At 48.3% G+C, this 9,218-nt stretch overlaps 1 non-coding gene across 1 annotated transcript; it reads left to right on the top strand.

Annotated features, from left to right (window-relative positions):
- The first annotated feature begins 8,269 nt into the window (after positions 1 to 8,269).
- LOC142870294 (U6 spliceosomal RNA) lies at positions 8,270 to 8,376 on the top strand. Its single transcript, XR_012918724.1, has one exon. It is a non-coding gene; the product is annotated as a U6 spliceosomal RNA (small nuclear RNA).
- Positions 8,377 to 9,218: the final 842 nt, after the last annotated feature.

Genomic DNA, 9,218 nt, shown 5'->3' with positions numbered 1-9,218 from the left:
CCAAGGAGCACCCCGCACCCCGCATCCTGCCATCTTGTCCTGGGTGGAGTCAGCGCCTGAACCTTTCCTTCATATCCTGAGCACAGTCTGCAGTTATGTACTCGGGTGATCATTTCGTTTACGTTCTGCCCCCAGCTGGATAGTCAGCTCTGGTTTTGCTGCGGCCCAGCCTGGAGCCTGAGGCCTGGATGGCCCCACTAAGTGTCTGTGGCACGTCTTCTTTCCTTGTTTCTCCAAAGGCTGCCTGGCTGTGCGCTGGCATTTGCTTTCCACTCACACCATTCCTGGGGTGTGGTGGGGCGGGTCGAGGTCCTGGCCATCTTGAGAGAGCTGTCGAAAGGCTGCTGGAGGTTATTCTCCCAGCCCAAGATTCAGAACCCACTGGGCTTGAGGTCCTCCAGTACTGAGGACGATGTAGGCTATCACCTGCTGACCAGGGCAGAACTTGAGCTTTTGCAAGAAATGCACACTGTGGGTCTGACCCTTCATACCCTTCTCAGTGTGGGTTGTGGGGTCAGGTGCAAGCAGCTGGCGCACCCGTCATTCCCCGATTGGCCGCTGGAGGGAAGTGTTGCTCCACAGCACAGAGCCAGGCTGGCCAGTGCCACCACCGAGGAGCGACCAGGTCCAAGTGATGCTACTAGCTAGCATTTATTGAGCACCAGTGGTGTGCTGGTCACTTGGAATACAGTACTCCAACAATCATGCAAGAGAGAGATGATGACCCTTATTTTAAAGACGAAGTAAAGAGGATCACAGAGATTAAATGCAGTTTTCAATGTTTTGGGACAAGTAAATGGCTAAGCTCAGGTCTGCCTGAAACCCAAACCAGTGCCTTCCCCGCTGTCCCTCTGTCACCATGGCAAATCTTTTCAAGCTTGCCCTGTAGCAGCCACCTGCCAGAGCAGTGCTCGGCACAACCTTCTGTCACTCAGCTGGCTCCATTTAGCCAACTTTTTTTTTTTTTTTTTTTTTGAGACAGAGTCTCACTTTGTTGCCCAGGCTAGAGTGAGTGCCGTGGCATCAGCCTAGCTCACAGCAACCTCAAACTCCTGGGCTTGAGTGATCCTTCTGCCTCAGCCTCCCGAGTAGCTGGGACTACAGGCATGCGCCACCATGCCCGGCTAATTTTTTTTTATGTATATATCAGTTGGCCAATTAATTTCTTTCTATTTATAGTAGAGACGGGGTCTCGCTCTTGCTCAGGCTGGTTTTGAACTCCTGACCTTGAGCAATCCGCCCGCCTCGGCCTCCCAAGAGCTAGGATTACAGGCGTGAGCCACAGCGCCCGGCCTCATTTAGCCAACTTTTGATAATCCAAATTAATGCAGGGGCCACTGACTTGGGCCTAAAATTTAAAAATGGGTTAGTAAAATACTTGCTTTGACTCCAGAGACCATTATTTTGTACGTGTGGGAACAGAGGAGGGGCAACAAGTTTGCCCTCCTAGAGCCCGTCTCTGGTCTCATTCTGCAATCCTTCCCCAGCCCCAGAGAGCTGCCAGAGAGCTTTCCAGCGGGTTCGATCAGATGGCCCCTGGCTTCTGTTCTTCCCCTCTGCTCGTAGCATGATCACAGCAATAGCCTCCCCCCCAACATGCCACCCCTCCTACAGCTGGGTCTCTCCCTGCAGAGTGGTAGATGATTCTTCCTGCCTACGTGGTTGTGAGGATAGAACGACCCCCTATAAAGCTATCCCGGTGCAGTGCTGTCCGTAGTGGGGCCATCATCCTGCCCCCACCCTCCCTTCCCGAGCCCTTGGACACGTGCTGGTACAACGCAAGCTGCAAAGGCAAATCTAGGTGTAACGCTCCATACAGTGCAATCCCCGTGCACACATTTCCAGACCCAGGCAAATGTCATCAGGGGTACTATTTCACTCAGGTTGACACTGAGGAAGGCATTTCCTGGACTGCTTTTTTTTTTTTTTTTTTTTTTTTTTTTCTGTGCCCATGGTGAGCTCCAAGGTGACTCAAATGCCACCTATACTCCTGAACACTAATCTCCTTGAGGTCAGGGACAAGACTATGAGCCCCTGGCCCTCCCCATAGGTCCAACCCAGTACGGGGCTTCAGGGATGCCTCTTAGAATGTTGGTTGGTCAATTAATTATTGGCTGGGTGCATGACAAGTTGTAGGAGTGGGCAGGTCATTTCAGGGTATCATCGGCAACAGAAACAGCATTGTTATAAAGAGCCCGTAGGAGTCCAGAAGAAATACGGTACTTTCTTCTTCCTGTTGCAGGAGCTGGCTATTTAAAGCCACAGGGCATTAGACAAAGAAAGCCATGAGGCTGCCCAGTGAGTGGCTTTACTCTGTGGGCTCTTGGCTGGTTGGGCTGGCCATGCTCAGACGTGGACCCACCCCTGGTTTTGAGTACTCGAAAGTAGCCTTGGCCTACTCTCAACCCCTATTTCTCCTTTTAGCTTTTTTTTTTTTTTTTGCAGCATCATCACAGCTCACAGCAACCTCAAACTCCTGGGCTCGAGCATCCTCCTGCCTCAGCCTCCCAATAGCTGGAACTACAGGCATGCGCCACCACGCCCAGTTAACTTTTCTATTTTTTGTAGAGATGGGCTCTCGCTCTTGTTCAGGATGGTCTCCAACTCCTGGCTTCAAGCAATCCTCCCACCACACCTGGCCACTTTAGTCTTCTTATTCTGAGGTTCAAAGTGTTGTAAATGGCCCTTAGATGAAGCCAATGGGGTATCTCCCCAGGTTCTAGAAATTCCCCAAATCAGATAGACCAGGCTCTTGAAATGCAGCCTCCACCAGATCTCCTAAGAAGTCAGGATTCTACCCTCTGTCCAGATTCTCTCGACTCCAGCCCAGTGTCAGTCTCACCCTTGTGTTCCAGCTTTCCTCCATCCACTGCTACATCAAACCTACCTGCTTTGGGTTTGCATGTCAGGTAAATTTTCTGGTCAGTATGCATCTGCCTATTGCTGTTCTGTGACTAAGATTGGTTGTTCTGCCCTCATGTGATCTCAAAATCTGAAGTCATCAAATGCCCTTTGAACATGATAAGCATGATATATACAGATTGTTCTTGCCTTGGGTTATCTCAGGAACATTACATTCTAGGTTATATGGCATTTAAACTATCAGGGTGGTCTGGCATACTTTACCTGCTTCAGAACCACAGGAAAAACTGCTATTATTTCCACAACAGATGGTGACTCTCGAGGGACTTGTCCAAGGTCACCCTACAAGGTAGTAACAGGGCTAGACCTCTGGCCCTGTGTCAGCAGCCTTGCCAGCCTGGGCTCTGCTCATGCTCTGTAGTGGCCCTCGCAGGGCTGCATGCAAATAAAGATGATGCAACTGCGGAAGGCTGTGGGCAGGTGGGTGTGGCCAGGGACAGCCAGCCAGGCAGGGGCTGCCTGTGCAGGAGGCTGCTGAAAGACTGAGACCTCTGGGTCCTGGAAAGAGCCCTCGGCTCCCAGCTCCCAAATACCCTCCCTGCTCCCCGAAAGTTCCTCCACAGGGAATAAATCCTCACAATTCAAGCTGAGAGACCCGGGTACAAATCCCAGCTCTCTTTCTTATTGGCTGTGCGAACTTGGGCAGGATGCCCAAGCTCTCTGAGAGCTTAATCGTGTTAGATGGAGTTTTGTTTGGTTTTTTGAGACAGAGTCTCACTTTGTTGCCCAGGCTAGAGTAAGTGCTGTGGCGTCAGCCCAGCTCACAGCAACCTCAAACTCCTGGGCTCAAGCAATCCTGCTGCCTCAGCCTCCGAGTAGCTGGGACTACAGGCATGCGCCATCATGCCTGGCTAATTTTTTCTATATATATTAGTTGGCCAATTAATTTCTTTCTATTTATAGTAGAGACAGGATCTCGGTCTTGCTCAGGCTGGTTTCGAACTCCTGATCTTGAGCGATCCCCCTGCCTCGGCTTCCCAGAGTGCTAGGATTACAGGCGTGAGCCACTGCGCCCGGCCTAGGTGGAGATTTTAAAAGTATCTATTGTATATAGCTTTGAGGATTACATTTAAAAAGCACACAATAGGCTGAATATGTTGCCTGACTTACACTACTCAACAAGTGTCTGTTATTGTAGATGTGCAGATGGGGGGGTGTTGTGGGGTTTTTCATGTTTCCTTTTTGCTTCTCCATGGGACCGGCCCAAACTGGGCCTACTCTCTTGGTAAGAACACGTCAAGTTACCTTGCAGGTATAACAGCCAGAAACTGCAAGTCATGGAGCCCAGGCATGTGCGAAAGAAAAAGCTTTGACCTCTCACAACACCTGGAACCAGTGATTCCTTCCTTTGGAACCTGGATGACCGGGACATGGCTGGCACCAGAACCTTTTCAGAGTGAGGGGCCTTTGGCCTGGCAGGTCCAGGCTTAAATCCACCTCAACATACCTTACTGTAAATGGTCAAGTTTGTTTTACCTTTTTTTTTTTTGAAGGTAGTTTAAGCTGTGATGTCAAGTTTGAAGCCCCCCAGTCCGACCCCACCAAGCCAGCATCCCTAAATCCTTCCCCTGGCCCTCTCAGCCCATAAACTTGCCCCAGACCCCAAATCGGGAGACAGACTTGAGCCCGTGTCCTGTCTCCTTGCTGACCTGTCTCGCAACGAAGCCTTTCTCTCCTCAAAACCTGGTGCCATAGTCTTGGCATCTGTGTGCATCGGACAGTGAACTCATCTGCTCGATAACACTTGCGTTTATTAAACACCTACTATATGCCTGGTACTCTATGTATCTTTCTGCTTAGTTTATATAATTAGCACAGCAACCCTATCAGTCAACTGTCGCTCTATTAGCTAAATATCTTTATCCCCATTTTATAGATGAGGAAGCTGAGTCTCAAAGGGATTTTATAACTGGCCTGAGTTCACAGAGTTAGTGGGGAATTAAATCCATATCTGTCTGGTTATGAAGCCTTTAGTTTCTCCGAAATCCCTTCAGCTCAACAGGAAGGGGAGCATGGGATGGGGCGAGGGTGAGATGGCTTGCGGGTGGTGGGGGCACAGGAAGCAGGAAGCCAGGGGCACTGGACATTCCAGAAGGTTAAGTGGGCACAGAGGAGGGGAGTAAAAAGTGGAGTGGGGGTGGAAGTATCTCAAAGCAAAGTTGCCCAATTTCATACATGTTGATGGGCCCTGTCCATTTCTGGAAAGGTAAGATCTGCTCACAGTAGTTCTGTTTAATTTACATTTTTTTATTTTGCAGCCTCTCTGTGCAAAGCTGTGCATGCGGGCAGAAGCCTGTGTTGCTGGGTTTATGAAGCGCTCTCAGGCCGTGGGGGTGCTGGGAGGGGCTCGGCGCAGAGCAGTTTGCTTTGGGGTGTCCTCGCTGGCCTTGCCCTGGAGTCGTGTGAAGCTGCACTAGCTTTAGCAGCAGCTGTTGGAACCTCCTCTCTCCCCTCTACCTTTTCCCCTTTGCAGTCTCCTCCTTACTTCATAGGTTTGTCAGGTGAAGGTACAGGCCCAGTGCTTTCTTTGTTAAATTTCATTTATGGTGAGTTCCTTTCAGGCCAGGCATAATTGTTCATGTGGTTCGTTGGGTAAGAGCACACAGCCGAGGGACTGCTGGAGTCCCGTGTTCGTCTGGATTTGTACAAAGGCAAGATATGGACCAGAGGCAGCTGTGGTCACTCCACAGATTGATGGACTCCCTGGAGACTCAGGGCTGCCCCATCTGTTTATGAGTATTGAATGGATATGAGCTGGTTGTTCCGCCATCTTCTAGAGGCTATGGGGCTAGGCCAGCATCCTATGGGCACCAAGAGAGAACTAAAGCCCCAGCCTTCTGATTCCCAGAACTGTGATGTTTTCTTTGTGAACCCCTTACGAAGATCTTGCTAATTTCTTCCACCTAAAGTCACAGAAGAGCTGGAAGAACAGAGCCATCCACGTGGGCAGGAAGCCGCCAGACCATCGCTGCTGAAGTCAGAAGGGCCTATGTGCAGACCCTAAAGGGTTAACTCACTGTCCAAAGGGTTCTGAGGTCTGGCAGAGCGGGCGGCTGGCCGGCCTGCAGGCACTGGAGGCAGAAAGGAGCTTCGAGGAGAGCAGGTGTTGGGTGTGACCCAGCAGGAGCTTGTGCCCCGGGTCCTGAGAACCCAACCCTGACCGGACACTGGAATCACTGATGCCAGGGCCCAGCCCTGGGGATTCAGAGGTCTTTGGCCTGAGGTGTGGGGTGGCTGGGTATATTTTAAAAGCTCCCGAGATGGTTCTAGTAGGCATCCAGGGCTGAGAACCACCACACTTGCCAGAGAGCTCTGGAAGGATAGAAACTCTGGCCTTGTCAGCTCTCTCCCCTAACCGAGGACCACTTTGCACACATGCAAGTGCGCTGAATGGGAAGATGTATGACGACGACATTAAGTGACGAGCATCCGTATGATGAATGAACTCAGCAGCCCCTCAAAACGGGGTTGAAGAATATATAGTGAAATGGAGGTACTCAGAGCAACAGATTACATATATATATAAACTGAGGTTTGCCTGGACATATCACAAGTGTCACCTGGGTGGAAAATAGTGGTATAAAATGTAATTTTAGTTGTTGAAAGAACTGCCTACAGCTAATGGATGTTTATCATTTCAAAGACTTTAATAGCCTGTGGACAATTTATCCAAATCCACAGTGCTCCGTACAAGAGCTTGACTATATCTTCTTGTAAGAAATCTTCAGGTGCTCTTAGGGGAATATCACTTTTCTCTTCCTTCCTCTTTTGGCAAAAGCACACAGTTGTACCATTGGTTCACTATTTTGTTCAAAGCAAATTTATATAAACAACATTTTTCTTAAAAAAACCATATATATATATAATGAAATGGAAACAGGTTGATTCTTATTCCATAAAAATAAAATAAATGCACATATAATACATAAAGGGAAAAGATTGAAAGTTCAAACATTAAAGGGTTAACGGTTGTCTCTTGAGTGGCTAAGTTATGGATGCTGGGGTTTATGGGGCAGACCGCCTGTGTGAATTCATGTGTCATCAACCTCTGTGTGCCTTGGTCTCCTTATTTCTATAACAGGAATAATAATGGTGCCAACATGCATCGTAGGGTTGTCAAAGGGAAACCCTGAGATAGAGGCTTCAGAAAAGGAAAGAAAAAATTTGCTTGCAATGAGCGCAAGAGTTAGACTTCAGAACTCTCCAAATACAAAAGCATAACAGTAGTATTTAAGTAAAACAAACAATCCAATATGCAAAACTACCCAGGCTATTATAGTGGGTTGAATGGTGGTCGAAAATAATGTTCATGACCTAACCATGGAACCTGTGACCTTATTTGGAAAAATGTTTTTTGCAGATGTAATTATTTTAAGGATCTTGAGATGACATCTTCCTGGATTACTGTGATGGGCCCTAAATCCGACACAAGCATCCATATGAGAGAGAGGAAAGGAGAAGACAAGGGAGGCAGAGGCTGGAATGATGCAGCTACAAGCCAGCCAGCACCCAGCATCACCAGAAGCTGGAAGTGGCAAGGAAGGATCTTCTAGAATGTTCTGAGGGGCACAGCCCAGCTGATACCTTGATATTGGAGTTTCTTACCTCCAGAACTGTGAGAGAATAAATTTCTGTTGCTTTAAGCCACCAAGTTTGTGTTAATTTGTTATGGCAACTAGGAAACTAATATGGTTGACATTAGTCTGTTCAGGGAAAAACAATAACTTTCTACGTGATTATCATAGTCACAAAAGCCATGACATCTTTAGACATCAGCATAGCGAAAGTTAGGGATAGAATTATTTTTGTTAAGGAGTCTAGGTTCACAGGAAATAATCGAGGTTTATTATTTGGGGTGCCACAACCAGGCAGAATCTATCCTGCTCTTTTGCTTTATCTCAGGGTGCAGAATATTTATTTTTGTTTTTGTTTCCCTGACCTGTTATATTAAAAGTTTTCTGACTTTGGAAGCAGGGCAAACTTTTGCTTCTACAGGTTGTGGTGAGATTAAATCAGCTGATAAATGTAAAGGCCCTTAGAACAACATCTGGGACTATTACGCATCCTGTGTGTTAGCTATAGCTACTCTTTTTTTTTCACTTGTTTATTTGTAGCTAGGGCTGCAGATGCGCCCCATCATGCCAGCTAATTTTTATTTATTTATGTTTTAGAGACAGGGTCTTGTTATATCACCCAGGCTGACCTTGAACTCCTGGCCTCCAGTAATCCTCCAGCCTTGGCCTCCCAAATGCTGGGATTACAAACGTGAGCCACTGCACCAAGCTATGTGTAACTATTCCCCCCCCCCCAATTCAAATAAATGCTCACTTCTATTTAAACACAGGCTGTGCTTGCTTTGACAGCATGTATACTAAAATTGGAATAATGCAGAGAAGATCAGCATGGCCTCCGTGCAAGGATGACATGCAAATTCGTGAAGCATTCCATTTTTAAAAAAATAGTTTAAAAACATGAGCCAATTATGGTAGAAGAGCCATGAATACTGGATCCAGCTTCTTTGGGCCCCAGTGCAAGAGACTTGCGTTAGAGGTCCCTGCTTAGCCTCCATTCCCCCAGGGTTCTGGAGCTCTCTTTCCTCTCCCTAGGTGAGAGGTGGATCCCAGGGGCCATTCTCTTTTTTTTTTTTTTTTTTTTTTGAGACAGGGTCTCACTTTGTTGCCCAGGCTAGAGTGAGTGCTGTGGCGTCAGCCTAGCTCACAGCAACCTCAAACTCCTGGGCTCAAGCGATCCTCCTGCCTCAGCCTCCCGAGTAGCTGGGACTACAGGCATGCGCCACCATGCCCGGCTAATTTTTTCTATATATATTAGTTGGCCAATTAATTTCTTTCTATTTAGAGTAGAGATGGGGTCTCGCTCAGGCTGGTTTTGAACTCCTGACTTTGACCAATCCGCCTGCCTCAGCCTCCCAGAGTGCTAGGATTACAGGCGAGAGCCACCGTGCCCGGCCTTTTACTCTTTTTTTAACAAGAAAAATTTTCTTTTTAGAGAAAGGTTAGGGAGTGTGGTTGGGAGTTGAACAACCCCATATGGGAGCAAAGACAGCCAGCATCTCAGTGGGTCCTGGTGGGAAGGGAGGGTAAAGGGTCGGGGAGCAGCTGGGTGAGAGCTGGAGTGACACAGGCATTGTCAGGTATCATGGGCTGGGCTGTGAGCCAGGCCGTCCCACAGCGCTAGGCTGAGGACTGAGGATGTCCAGTCACCCCAGGGGCAGCTCAGTCATGGGATTCAGATGTGACCAGGGCATGCATGAGCCCAGAGGAGCACAGTTGCTGGAA

Source organism: Microcebus murinus, chromosome 3, assembly GCF_040939455.1.
Source record: "Microcebus murinus isolate Inina chromosome 3, M.murinus_Inina_mat1.0, whole genome shotgun sequence".
NCBI lineage: Eukaryota > Metazoa > Chordata > Mammalia > Primates > Cheirogaleidae > Microcebus > Microcebus murinus.
This window is presented reverse-complemented; position numbering and strand designations above follow the sequence as displayed.